The sequence below is a fragment of the Spinacia oleracea genome, chromosome 5 (genome assembly GCF_020520425.1).
Source record: "Spinacia oleracea cultivar Varoflay chromosome 5, BTI_SOV_V1, whole genome shotgun sequence".
Lineage (NCBI taxonomy): Eukaryota > Viridiplantae > Streptophyta > Magnoliopsida > Caryophyllales > Amaranthaceae > Spinacia > Spinacia oleracea.
In genome coordinates, this window is record NC_079491.1 from 11,178,389 (window position 1) to 11,192,912 (window position 14,524).

Genomic DNA, 14,524 nt, shown 5'->3' on the forward strand with positions numbered 1-14,524 from the left:
CTCAACCTCTCATCAATGGACCCCTGATCCTCATGAACTACCGGGCCACTCTGGGGCCTCCCCGTGTCTCGACGCCCCCTCCTGAAGTAGGTGCGAGGCTCTGGCTGGTACTGATGGGGCTCTGGCTGAGGGTCAGGCTGAGGCTGGGGGTCAGGCTGAGGCTCTCGCTCAAATCCAACAAATAGATAATGAGCCTGACCGGGTCTGAAACTAGTGCGGCCCTGAGGGTCAGGCAAGGTGAAAAGCCTGTTTCCCTCGAAAATCCAGTACATGGCTCCCGGCCTAAATAACCCGTGCTCCCCCTGCAGCCTACGGAGTCCAGCAAAATAAGCCAAATCAAGCAAGTTGCTACCCAGAACTGGGATCTGGTTAGCCTCAGTAAAATTGGCCGTGGCCATGGCTATGTGGGTGATCAACCCACCAATGGTAATCTTGGTAGTATGTGTGGAGGTGGCTATGGAGTAAAATTGAGAGGCCATGTGATGTGCAAGGTTCATTTTGTAGCTCTCCTCTCCTTCGGAAACGTAGCCACCTAGGATCTCTAGCTCCGTACTTCTAATGTTCTGGGTCTCATCCCTACCAAAGATAGTAAATCCTAGGAACCTGTAAAAGACAATGGGTACCGGGTGTTGAATCTTGGAAGCATGCAAATGTTGCATACTCCCGGGATTATCATTGCCCGTAAGCTTTCCCCACATGGTACAGTTATTGTGAGTCTCCTTGGGTTTCCTACTATATGTGGTAGACAATCCAAAAATTCTACCAAAATCAGATAAGCTCATGGTGTAGGTTCGGTTCATGACACGAAATTGAACCGATGACACGGTTCGATAACCATCCCTACGAATATTAAAACTACTCAAAAATTCTAGAGTCAACCGCCTAAATGTGAGACGGAGCATACAATACATGCTACTCATACCAACACCAACAAAAACACGTTTTACATCACGCTCAATTCCCATTTCATGCAATGATTTTTGACATATAAAGCGAGTAGGGATTACCTCCCTCAATTTGAGGTGCATGAATCGTGCTCGTTGCTCCTCCGTAATAGAGATGACATCCGGAAAATCCGTGTCGGGCTCGAATTGCGGTGGTGGAGGTGGTGGTGTCGGTTCCCGAGCTCGGCTTGTGGAAGCCTCATGTTGATTTCTTGGTACCCTCGTGCATTTTCTTTGTGGTCTATTTGCCATTGATGAAAAATCTGAATTTTTGAGCTTTTTGAGTTTTTTTTTGGGTGAATTTGGGGATTTTGTGGGGATGAGTGAAAACTTAAATCGATTAGGTGTAGGTTGTAGAGGATGATGAGAGGATGATTTTGATGAAAGAATTGTTGAATTTGGTGGAGATTTGAGGGAGATATGGTGGTTTGAAGTTTTTGGAAGTTGGGGTTTAATGGAGGAGTGAGAGAAAGTTAGGTTGAAGATGAAGAGGAAGTGAAGAAAGATTGGGGAAAACGTGAGTTTATCGCTGAAATCGCGTCTCGCCCGATCGGGCGACATTCCGCCCGATCGGGCGGGATGCGATCCTTTTCTTTTCATGCGTGCGCGCCCGATCGGGCGCACCACGCCCGATCCGAATCGGGCGATTTGCGAAAGCTTATTTTCTTGACTTTTCCCTGCCCAGAATCATCCTTGACTTTTCCTCGAAAATTTCATCAACCGCCCGATCGGGCAAAATAATTTCGCCCGATCGGGCATTCCACTCGTCTTTTGCGCTCGATCGGGCAAACAATCGCCCGACTCGGGCGTTCCACTCGCCAAAGCGCCCGATCGGGCAAAATTATTTCGCCCGATCGGGCATTCCACTCGCTGGATCGCCCGATCGGGCATTCTGCGCCCGATCGGGCGGAAATAAACTGCAAGAAATTCATCCGTGCGCGCCCGATCGGGCGCACCTCGCCCGATACGGATCGGGCGATTTGCAGCGTGCTTGGCCTTGTGCGTAATTTCACTTTCTCGAACTTGGAGCTTTAGGCCTGCACATTATTAAACACCCAAACAGCGTAATGCCCTCTTCTCGCCTCACCAATACTTAAACACACTTAGGTATGGAAATACTAACTAAACTCACAAAAATAGAATGGAAAATGACAAAAATCAAACTTATACTACTTAAAGCGATAAAATACGGGTTGCCTCCCGCAAAGCGCTGGTTTATTTCTAGGTCCCGCTCGACCTTGTTACCTTGAATATGCAGCTTATGAGGCGGAGGGATGGAGGTGATGGACCTCAACCACTCCTACAGTAGCCCCATCATGGTACAACTTCAGACGTTGCCCGTTGACCTTGAATCGTTCACCATTCCCATTCTCTACTTCAACAGACCCAAACTTGCTTACCATAATCACAGTGAACGGCCCAGACCACCTAGATTTAAGTTTTCCAGGAAATAACTTAAGCCTAGAGTTAAAAAGTAGAACCTTGTCGCCCACCGCGAACTCTCTATGCAAAATGTGATTGTCGTGCCACTTCTTGGTCTTTTCCTTGTAAATCCGGGCACTATCATAGGCTTGTAGTCGGAATTCATCGAGCTCACATAATTGAAGTAACCGCTTCTCACCGGCTAGCTTTGCATCCATGTTGAGCTGTTTGATTGCCCAATAAGCCTTGTACTCCATTTCTACTGGTAGGTGACACGCCTTGCCATACACCAACCGATACGGGGAGGTACCAATAGGTGTCTTAAAGGCGGTTCTGTATGCCCATAGAGTATCATCTAGCTTATCGCTCCAATCCTTCCTAGACTTTGCCACCACTTTCTCAAGGATAGATTTGATCTCTCGGTTGGAGACCTCAACTTGACCACTCGTCTGAGGGTGGTAGGCTAGTCCAGTGCGGTGATAAACTCCATACTTGCGCAGGAGCGCATCCAGATGCTTCTCATGAAAGTGTGACCCTCCATCACTGATCAAAGCGCGCGGAACCCCAAATCTAGGAAAAATGATCTTCTTGAACAGGGAGATGACTGTCTTAGCATCGTTAGTAGGTGAGGCAACGGCTTCCACCCATTTTGACACATAATCTACAGCAACAAGGATATACAAGTTACCCTTGGACGATGGGAATGGTCCCATATAATCAATTCCCCACACATCGAAAATCTCAACCTCAAGGATCCCGTTCTGTGGCATCTCATACCTCCTCGAAATAGTGCCGGCCCTCTGGCACGCATCACAAGCCATAATAAAAGCCTGTGCATCTTTGAACATAGTAGGCCAGTAAAAGCCACATTGCGACAGCTTAGCGTTTGTTTTCGACGGTCCATGGTGGCCACCATAAGGTGAAGAATGACACCTACTGATAACACCTTGAACTTCCCATTCTGGAATACAACGCTTGTATAACCCTTCAGCAGTCTCACGAAACAAGTAAGGATCGTCCCAAAAGTAAAACCGGACATCATGTAGGAATTTCTTCTTCTGTTGATAAGAAAGATCGGCCGGAAGGATTCTACCTACAATGTAGTTAGCAAAATCTGCGAACCATGGTGACTGACTGGCAAGTGCAAGTAAATGATCATCCGGAAATGAATCATCAATCGGTGTAGATCCCTTACCATCGTCATACCTCAATCTCGACAAGTGATCTGCAACCACATTCTCAGCTCCTTTCTTGTCGCGGATCTCTAGATCGAACTCCTGTAGCAGTAATATCCATCGAATAAGCCTAGGCTTGGCTTCCTTCTTAGAGAGCAGATATTTAAGGGCCGCATGGTCAGTATAGACTATCACCTTGGATCCAATCAGATAGGTGCGGAATTTATCCAAGGCATAGACTATAGCTAGAAGCTCTTTCTCAGTAGTTGCATAATTAACTTGAGCTTCATCCAAGGTCTTACTTGCATAATAGATGGCATGTAAAACCTTCTCCTTTCTCTGACCCAGCACTGCCCCAACTGCATAATCACTTGCATCGCACATTATCTCAAACGGAATATCCCATTCGGGAGAACGGATGATGGGAGCCGAAATCAGTGCCTGTTTAATCCTGTCAAAGGCTTCAAGACAAGCATCAGTAAACACAAACGGGGCGTCCTTGAGAAGGAGCTGGGTAAGTGGTTTAACAATTTTAGAGAAATCCTTGATAAAGCGGCGATAAAACCCCGCATGACCAAGAAAACTTCTAACACCCTTCACATTAACTGGAGGGGGTAATTGTTCAATCACTTGGACCTTAGCTCGATCCACCTGAATGCCCTTATCAGATATCAAATGTCCCAAAACCACCCCTTCAGTAACCATGAAATGACACTTTTCCCAGTTCAAGACTAAATTGCACTCTTCGCATCTTTTCAAAACTTTAGTCAGATTTAGCAAGCAAGAATCAAAAGAAGTACCGTAGACGCTAAAATCATCCATAAACACTTCCATGATAGACTCAATAAAATCAGAAAAAATACTCATCATGCAACGTTGGAAAGTAGCAGGCGCATTACACAGACCAAAAGGCATCCTACGATATGCAAAGGTACCATAGGGGCAGGTGAAGGTGGTCTTTTCCTGGTCGTCCGGATGTATGGGAATTTGAAAGAAACCAGAATAACCATCCAGATAACAGAAAAACTTGTGACAGGCTAACCTTTCTAACATTTGATCAATGAAGGGAAGGGGAAAATGGTCCTTTTTAGTAGCAACATTAAGACGCCTATAATCAATGCACATGCGCCAACCTGTGACTACCCTAGTTGGTATCAACTCATTTTTTTCATTTCTCACCACAGTTGTCCCCCCTTTCTTAGGCACTACCTGAACGGGACTCACCCACTTAGAATCAGACACAGCATACACTATACCCGCATCAAGCAATTTCATAACTTCAGCTTTTACAACATCTTGCATGACAGGGTTCAAACGACGCTGGGGCTGAATGCATGGTTTATGATTTTCATCTAGATGTATCCTATGCATACAAAAGTCAGGGCTAATACCCTTTAAATCATCAATACTGTACCCGATGGCCTTTTTGTGCCTTTTCAACACAATAAGAAGTTGGGATAGCTGGCCTGCATCAAGTGCAGTACTGACGATCACAGGGCAAAGTTGTTCATTATCTAAAAACGCATACTTAAGGTTAGCAGGAAGAGGTTTAAGTTCGGGTTTCTTTACCTCTTTAACAGAACAAACCGGCCGAACTAACCTCTTCAATTTGATGCCCTCCGGCTCAGATTCTCCACCATTAAGAGCCAATTCCAGAGCATCCACATCAGCACTCCAAGAACTGCTATCACCTGCAGAAGACTCACAACAAAGCACTGCCTCCAAAGGGTCTCTTTCGAGAACTTGGGAGACGTTATCACGAGTAATAAAATCGACTACATCTATGCGATAGCATTGTTCCTCCTCTAGCATGGGACTTTTTAAGGCACTATTCAGATTAAAGGTCACCTTATCATCCCCAACAGACAATGTCAATTTCCCACTTTTAACATCAATTACCGCCCCCGCCGTATGAAGGAAGGGCCTACCCAAGATTATGGGAATTTGAGAATCCTCCTGCATGTCTAATACTACAAAGTCCACAGGTATATAGAATTTACCTACTCTAACAGGGACGTCCTCTAAAACACCTAAGGGGTATTTGACAGAACGGTCGGCCATTTGTAGAGTGATATTGGTAACCTTAAGCTCACCCATATTCAGTTTAGTACAGACAGACAAAGGCATGACAGACACACTAGCACCTAGATCACATAAAGCTTTATCAATAAATACGGTGCCAATGTTACATGGGATGGAAAAACTCCCGGGGTCCTTAAGTTTAGGTGGAGACTTGTTTTGCAAATAAGCACTACATTCCTCAGTGAAAGCTACAGTCTCTACCTCACAAAAGGCACGTTTTCTGGTCAAAATATCCTTCATGAATTTAGCATAAGCAGGAACTTGTAAAATTAACTCAGTAAAAGGAACCGTTACCTGCAAATTTTTGACCACTTCCAAGAATCTGCCAAACTGCTTGTCTAGCTTATTCTTGAGTTGTCGGTTTGGGAAGGGGAGTGCAATAGGTGGTACTTGTATATCCGCTCCCTTCTTAACCGCAGTTGTAGCCTCATTTTCATTGACTATCTTTTCAGCTGGTTCCTTTTCACCCATAACTATCTTCGGGATTTCCTCACTGACCAGATCACTAGCAGACACCCCGGAATCAACCTCAACCGGCATAGAAGGACCATCATAATCCCTACCACTCCTCAATGTAATTGCATTAGCAGACTCCCTATTTTCGGGCTGTGAAGGAAGTTGGCCTGGTGGCCTCCCTGCAATAGTAGTAGCCATCTGTGCTAGCTGTGTATCAATGATCTTGTTATGAGCAGTAAGAGCATCGATTTTTGCATCCTTTTCACTTAGAGATTTTTGCATTTGTAGCATCATGTTTCTCATCTCTACTAGCATAGGGTCAGGCTGTGTGGCTTGAGGTTGTGGTTGTGGGGGTGATGTGTGTTGTCTAGAGAACCCAGGTGGCCCACTAGACTGTTGGTTGTAGTTGTTTCGGGGTTGGTAAGATTGTTGGTGTGGGGGTTGATATGGTTGTGGTGGTGGATGTTGAACTTGGTGAGGGTTTTGGATGTTGTTGCTTCTGTAGGAAAGCAGAGGGTTATTTTTGTAGCCCTCATTGTAAGAGTTGGAGAATGGGTTGTTTTGTTTGTAGGATTGAAAAGCGTTACATTGTTCAATAGAGCTTCTACATTCCTGTGCATAATGACCAGACATTCCACAACTTTCACAAATAGTAGTAGGTTGGGCACTCATAGCAGCTACACTAACAGGTTGGGCAGATTGAGCATTGGCCGCTTGCATATTATCGAATTTATAATGTAAAGCAGTCAATTGGGCAGTTAATTGTTCAATAGAATTTAGATCATGCTTACCACCCCTCTTAGATAGACCTCTAGGATTTCCATACTGGGCATTGTGAATGGCTATCTCCTCAATCACCTCCATAGCTCTAGGCACCTCAAGTTGCATGAACCTCCCACTGGCAGCTGAATCCAACAAACATCTAGACTCATTGCCCAGACCATTATAAAACTGCTGAATCAAGAACCAATCTTCCAAACCATGGTGCGGGCATTCTCTTTGCAAATCCTTGAATCTCTCCCAAACCTCGAACAAACTCTCATCCGCTTGTTGTGAGATACCTAATATCTGACCCCTCAGACGAGCCGTTTTCTCAGGTGGAAAATATTTAACATAAAAAGCAAGAGCCAAGGATTCCCAATTATTGATTTTCAAAGCCGCCCGATTCAACCCATTAATCCACAGTTTAGCTTTCCCACTCAAAGAGAACGGGAAAAGTATCTCCATAGTCTGCTCCGGAGTCAATCCCTTTTGCTTGATGGTGGAGCAATATTGGATAAAGGACTGAATGTGAAGATTCGGATCTTCACCTGGTTCCCCACCGTACTGGCGTCTCTCGATCATGTTAATCAATGCGGGCTCAATCTTGAAGGTCTCAGCTGCAATAGAAGGCATGATCGCCTTTGGTAGTACGGACAGACTTGGCTTAGAATAGTCCGTAAGCCTTGGGGTAGGTGGCGGTATCAGATTTTCGTCACCCATCTCTATCTCTGAAACTGAATCTGTATCTGAAGGAAAAAGATCGCCAATATTATGATCAGAATCAGAGTAATTCCCACACTGTGCAATGAAAGTTCTTCGTCTACGAAAGGTTCTTTCGGGCTCAGGATCGAATGGAGTCAGATTACTAGTACCTACGGTCCTGGGCATAGACAAAGACTACAAAACAATGTGAGATCCGGTCTCAAGGAACGTGAGTTCCTTGAGTAGTAACAAACAATAGTCTAGGATAATCAATCAACAACAGAAAATAAAACCGTTTCCCCGGCAACGGCGCCAAAATTTGACAGGCTAAATCGCACTCCTATCAAAGATAAACCTAACGTTCACCAACTAAAAATATAGCAAGGGAAGCAGGGATCGTATCCACAGGGAAACAATGTTCTTTCTACTATTAAATTATTAATCTAGACTACTGGTAACAAGAATATGGATTGATTTGTATAATATAACTAGGATGATAATAAAATAGGAAGAAATCAGATATTAAAAGGTCTAGGGCATAGGTTCACCGATGAACAACATTCCAGGACGACAACAATCGATAACAATCAATATAACAGTTAATTAGACCAGCATGCTCTCTCGAATCGATACTAATCATAGACTTAGAATTAACGGGCTCTCGCTACGTATTAATCCCAATTCTACCTATTGAAACAAGCCTAAACATCAAATTGCATCTCTCGAATCTTAATTTGATATTGCGAAACTAATACAATCAAACCTGCGCAAATCTAATTGCAAAGTAAATAAGGGCAATCAATAGGAATTAACAGCTAAACCAACAATCAACAACAATTAATCATCCTTTCACATTCGTTCATGGATTCCCAAAACCCTAGAAAATCAACTACTCACACATATTAACAATAAGCAAAGCAATTGGCATGATTGAAAACATAATTAAAGCTTAAACAAAGAATTGAAATAAGGAATAATACCTAATTGAAGGACAATGGCAAAATGAAAGCTTCGATTTTTCTTTGATTGAAAATAAACTAAGTGTTTGAATTGATGTAGAGAGAAAAATAAAACTTAGAAAAATAAACTAAGGGTTTTGTGCTGGAAAAATAAGATGTCCGTCAAAAATAAAACAAGTTTGCTTATATAGTTTTGCCAAAATAAGGCTTAAAAACGGAATTAAAAACGCGAAAAACTGCTGGAGGTTGGCGTCGCCCGATCGGGCGACGCTTCGCCCGATCGGGCTAATCACTCGATAGTCGGCCCGATCGGGCCAAAATCCGCCCGATCGGGCGGGTTGCGAAATCTCCACAAAACCTCCAGATTGACCGCCCGATCCGGATCGGGCGAGCTGCGCCCGATCGGGCGCGCGTTGATGAACTTGGCTTGCTTATACTTCCGCCCGATGGTTGCATTTCGCCCTCAGCTTCCAGGGCGATTTGCAATCTTCAATGTATCTCGCCCGTATCACCAAGTCTAACTCCCGGGGCTCAACCATAAGCATCTCAGGCTCCCGAAAGTCGACGATGGAGGTCCCGAACTTCTCGGACTCATATAGTGGCCTTGATCAACAATGAAACGGGTCTAAAACGACCAATTTCTCATAATCAAACCTGAAACTCAAGGCACACTCAATAACACACATTAGTACTAGAAACGGCTCCTAAGAGCACGTTTGATACATAAAAGTACTAAGGGACGGGGGCAAAAATTCTATATAAAACGCATATATCAACAACCTTATAAAATTTTTATTTTAAATTACTACCTTAAACTTCCATATTTTTTTTTATTTACTACCACTTTACGATTTTCCATTTTAAAATTAAGATATCTCTTTCGTTTCTTAATCGTTTAAAGTGATTCAAAGTTCATTATTTTCCTTTTACTACAGGGATTTCATTGATAACGACATTTCAAAAAAAATCGTTTGATAATTCACAAATATTTTAAAATTTTACAAAAAATATTTAATTCATTTTATCTTTTACAAAATGTTAAAAACAAGATCCCTATGTAATCCTTACACATAAATGAGAAGAATGAGTTTTGATTCACTTAAAATGATTAAGAAACGAAAGAAATTTCTCAATTTTAAAATGAGAAAACTGTAAAGTGGTAGTAGATACAAAAAAGTTGGAACTTTAAGGTAGTAATTTAAAATAAAATTTCAAAAGGGAGTTAATACAAACTTGGTGTATTTTTAAGGTAGTAAATACCAAAAAAATCCTAGTTAAAAATAAAACCCTAATTTCGTTAAAAACCCTAATTTGGTCTAACGGTAACTATTGTATGCGATGTGGTTTGAATTTAGCAATGTGTTGTTGTATCTTTTTTGAATTGTTGATTTGTCGGGAAGGTTTGACTAAATTAGTTAATTGTCGTTAAATTTGGCTAGGATGGGTGTTGTCACTTTGAAATTTTGGCATGGTGGGATCTTTAAGAGCGTTAATAATGGACAATTAGTATACGTGGGTGGAAAGGAGAAGACTTGCCAAATTGATTCAGATGTTATGTGTTTGTGGGATTTACTAGATTTAGCGAAGCACACTGGGAATTACTCCACCGTTGAGGGGTTGTGCTGGTCCCAGGGAAAACTATGGCAAAATGGGTTAAGAAAGGTTTATGAAGATAGTCAGGTGTTGGAGTTGACTAAATTAGCATTGAAGCATAGGTCCATTGAGGTTTATGTAAATCATGGGGTTGAACTTCCTGGGAAAGTGCAGAAATTATAACCTAAAAGGGACCCACCTCCACCTCAATTAGATTCTTTGAGATGTAGTCCTAGAAAACCAACTGCATCCTAACAGAAAAGCACACAAACTGCCAAAAAACCATCCACCCCAAAAGATGCTTCTTTGTTGTTGAATGGTCCCACAAAAACTCCCACCCCTAAAAAAATTTGTGACTAAAACAACAATAAAGGGAAACAAATAACCCCCCAACCACTTCATTCTTCCTCCATTCCTGATCCAAAACCATCCCAGAAACACAGAAACCCTATTTCTGAAATACAAGCAGATCCAACTGAATTTGAAGTTGAAAATGAGAATGATTTTCTCATGTCTTATGAATGGGAAGACCCTAGACCTAATAGCCCTTTGAACCTCAATGATTATTACTACACTGACAGTGATGGTGATGATGATGTTGATCCCCTGTATGATCCTTATAAAGACAAAGGCAAGGGTGTAGCACAAGGTGAGGGTACTGTGGGTGAGGGTACTGATGATGCTGAGTACACTGATGATGAGAATAGTTTTGGATATTCTGACCCATATCTAGAAGCTGACAATGTGGAGTATGAGATATAAACTGAACATCAGATTGAAGATGAATCTGGTTTTCTGTCTGATTGTAGTGATGATGAATATCAAGCAGCTAGGAACAAAGTTAATGAGGTGAATAATAGGCTAACAAAAATAACCCTACAAGTCCAAAGGCAAATTGAACTAAATGGTAGGTATGTTGAGCATGATGTACAGGAAGTTGTAGAAAATGAAGAGGGTGGTTTTCAGAGTAAGTATGAAGATAGTGAAGATGAGATACACACACCACCAGAGTCAGGGGATGAGGATCTGAGTTTTGTGGATAGGAAGAAAAGGAGAGGGGTTCTTGTTGGTGCTGAAACTGACTGTTCTAAGTTTACATGGGCTGTTGGACAGAGATTTCCAACCAAGAAGGCATTTAAGGATGCAGTGGCAATGTATGGGGTTTTACAAGGAAGAAATGTGTATTTTCAAGTAAGTGACGAAAAAAGGCAGCAGAGATTGGGTGTTAAGTATGTGACAGGGTGCCCATTTTATATATATGCTTCTTGGGATACAAAAAGAGATGTTCTGGTTGTTAAAAGGGTGGTAGGAGAGCATACTTGCCATAGGAATATGAAGAAGAACATGCAGTTGTAGGCTAAGTGGGTAGCTAAAAGGTTTCTGGAAGTTTTCAAGACTATATTTCATTGGCCAGTTAAAGAAATTAGGGAGGCAATGAGGAGGGCTTTCAAAGTGTTGATTAGGAGGACACTTACGTATAAGATCAAGTATGCTGCCCACACTTTTCTACATGGCTCAATGCATGATCATTACAAGAAAGTTGGTGGTTATATTGAAGCACTGAAGTCAACTAGCCCTCGAACGGAGATTGAGTTGGCCACAAGTTGGCCACAAACCCAACCAAAGAGTGTATCCCACCTGTTTTTCAAAGGTTATTCACATGTTTTGAAGGGTTTCGGAAGGGGTGGAAAGAGGGGTGCAGGAAAGTTATATGTGTCGATGCTTGCTTTTTGAAGACTTTCCTTGGTGGTCAGTTGTTGGTTGTTGTTGGTCGAGACGGGAACAATCAGATGTTTCCCATTGCCTGGGCAGTTGCTGAGGGTGAGAACAACGATTCTTGGGAATGGTTCTTGAAGCATCTTCAGAAATGTCTTGACCTAGGAGATGGTGCATGCATTGCTTTTATTTCTGATGAACACGTGGTACGTATTTAAATATGTTTTCAGTTTACTGCTAGTTTATTGTATTTATTCTTCTTGTTTTCAGTTCACTTCTTGTTCTCACTTTTCAGTTTACTTCTTCTTTTCATACTTTTAAGTTTACTTCTTGTTTTCTATTTAGCTTGAATAACGGGTAGTAATTTCAGTTTGCTTTTCAATATTGATGTCTGATTGTAGGCAGTGATTTCAGTAGTTTAGTTATTGTGTTAGTCATATTTTCTGGGTTGTTTGTGCTACATCACAGGGTATACTCCATGGTGTAGCTGTTGTATTCCCCAAAGCTGAGCATAGGCCTTGTGCGAGAGACAATTTTTCTCGCTGGCACAAGGAATTTAGAGGGGATGATCGAAATGAAGTTGCAGTTTTGGAAAATCACAAAGCATACAACATGGCAGACTTCAATGATGTACTGGATGAACTTAGTGAGATGAACGAGGATGCAATGACTAAATTCAACTCAATAACCCTAAATTGTTCTGTAGAGCTTACCTCGATTGCTCTATGAAGACAGATGCCATCACAAGCAACATGGCGGAAACATTCAACGGATATATCATAAATGCGAGGACGAATCACTTGTTGTACATGTTAGAAGACATCAGATTGGCTTTGATGCAGAGGCTTGTTTTAAAAAGGCATGAGATGGAGAAGTCGGGTTTTGTTTTGTGTCCTAAAATTCAGTGGAAACTTGAGAAGGAGAAGACTAAAGTTGCAAAGTATGATGTCATTCCATCTATTGACAGTGTGTTCAATGTGAACTACTACCTGGACCAGTTGGTAGTTGATTTGGAAGCGAGGACATGCAGTTGTAGAATGTGGAATATGCTTGGTATCCCTTGCTGTCATGCTATTGCATGCATATACTTCCTCAACAAAGAAGCCGAAGACTTTGTAGAAGACTGCTACAAAAAGGAAATATACTTGAAAGCATATGTAGGTACATTTCTGTTTTAGTTTCTGATTTGGTTCATTTATTTCAGTGCACAACAATTGGAAGCATGTTCTCACTTAGACACGTAACACTTAGACACGTAATTTATGTTCTAACTTTTCACGTTCTCGCTTAGACACGTAACACTTAGACACGTAAATTATGTTCTACTCGTGGTTTGAGTTTGACATTTGTGATTTGTTTGTACAGGTTCAATACTAGCTATTGAAGGTGAAAGGTATTGGCCTAGGGTGGAACATGCTTTAGATCCCCCCCAATCAAAATTGGACCGGGGAGACCTACAACCAAAAGGATCAAGGGTCCAACAGAGGAACCGAAGAAGCCTGGAACTTTGACAAGAACTGGCATGGAAATGACATGCAGTACATGCCATGTTAAGGGCCACAACAAACAACGATGCCCCAACAGGGACACTGCTCCAGCTGCCCCAACTGAACCACAACCAAAGAGGCCAATAGGTAGACCGAGGAAAGATGGACAAACTCATATCTCACACTCACAAGTGACATCAACTGGCCCACAACCATCAACTAAACACCACAATGCAACTGCACAACCAACCTAACTTGGAAGAGGTGGTAGAATGTGTCGAGGTGGAGCAGGTTCAAGGGGAGGAAGAACAACTTCAGCAAGAGGAAGGGGCAGAGGGTCAAGGGGAGGGAGGACAACTTCAGCAAGAGGAAGGGGCAGAAACCAAGTGAGTTTGTAGGAAGTTGTGTTGTTTTATTTATTCCCCAATTTGTTTTACACTTAGACACGTAAACGCGTACTCGGGTTTTCCATACGAACACTGACAGTCATATCTAGGTTTTGGTTTGAATTTGTTGTTGTTATTGTTGTTGTTGTTGTTGTTGTCCTTTTAGGTCTGATTCTGTAATCATCTGGGTTATGGTGATCATCTAGGTTATGGTTTGTCATTGTCTGATTGTGTGTGTCCATTCTTTGTGTTTACATTGCAGGTTCTAGTTGGTGTTGGGATGTACATTGCATCAGATGGGTCAGCATATACCAATGTTAGTGTTTCTGTTCAGTACTTTTCATTGGCTTTCAACATGCCTTATGTGTTACATTCACTCATTCTTACCTCTGTTTGTATTTGCAGCAAGGTGGCAGTAGTTCTTCACAGCCTAGAGCAGTGGATAACCAAGCAACACAATCAAGCCAAGCCTCGACATTGTACCAAGCAACTCAGTAGCATATTTAGCTGAAGAGTACACTACACTTCAGTGGAATGACAACTCAATAGCATGTTTAGATTGACAAATTTTGTCTATGCCAAAACAGTAGTGGAATTTTGGTTAAGGTGTTCACTAAACCCTGATATTTTGGATTCAAAACATTGTGCCCTCCATTTGGTTTCTTGTTGTTGTAACAGATAGTGATTTTCAACATTAAACATTAATCGTATGCTTTCCAATGGGGAAATTGAAATCATTTAATTGGTGCAAACAAATGCTTGTTCATTACTTCATTGTTGCAAAAATACAGGAACAAAACATCACTATGAGCCATTACAATTGACATAATCAACAAAACA

General features: G+C 42.1%; 1 non-coding gene across 1 annotated transcript; it reads left to right on the top strand.

Annotated features, from left to right (window-relative positions):
• Nucleotides 1-7,055: 7,055 nt before the first annotated feature.
• Nucleotides 7,056-7,162, top strand: LOC130462344 (small nucleolar RNA R71). The gene has a single exon (XR_008922439.1). It is a non-coding gene; the product is annotated as a small nucleolar RNA R71 (small nucleolar RNA).
• Nucleotides 7,163-14,524: the final 7,362 nt, after the last annotated feature.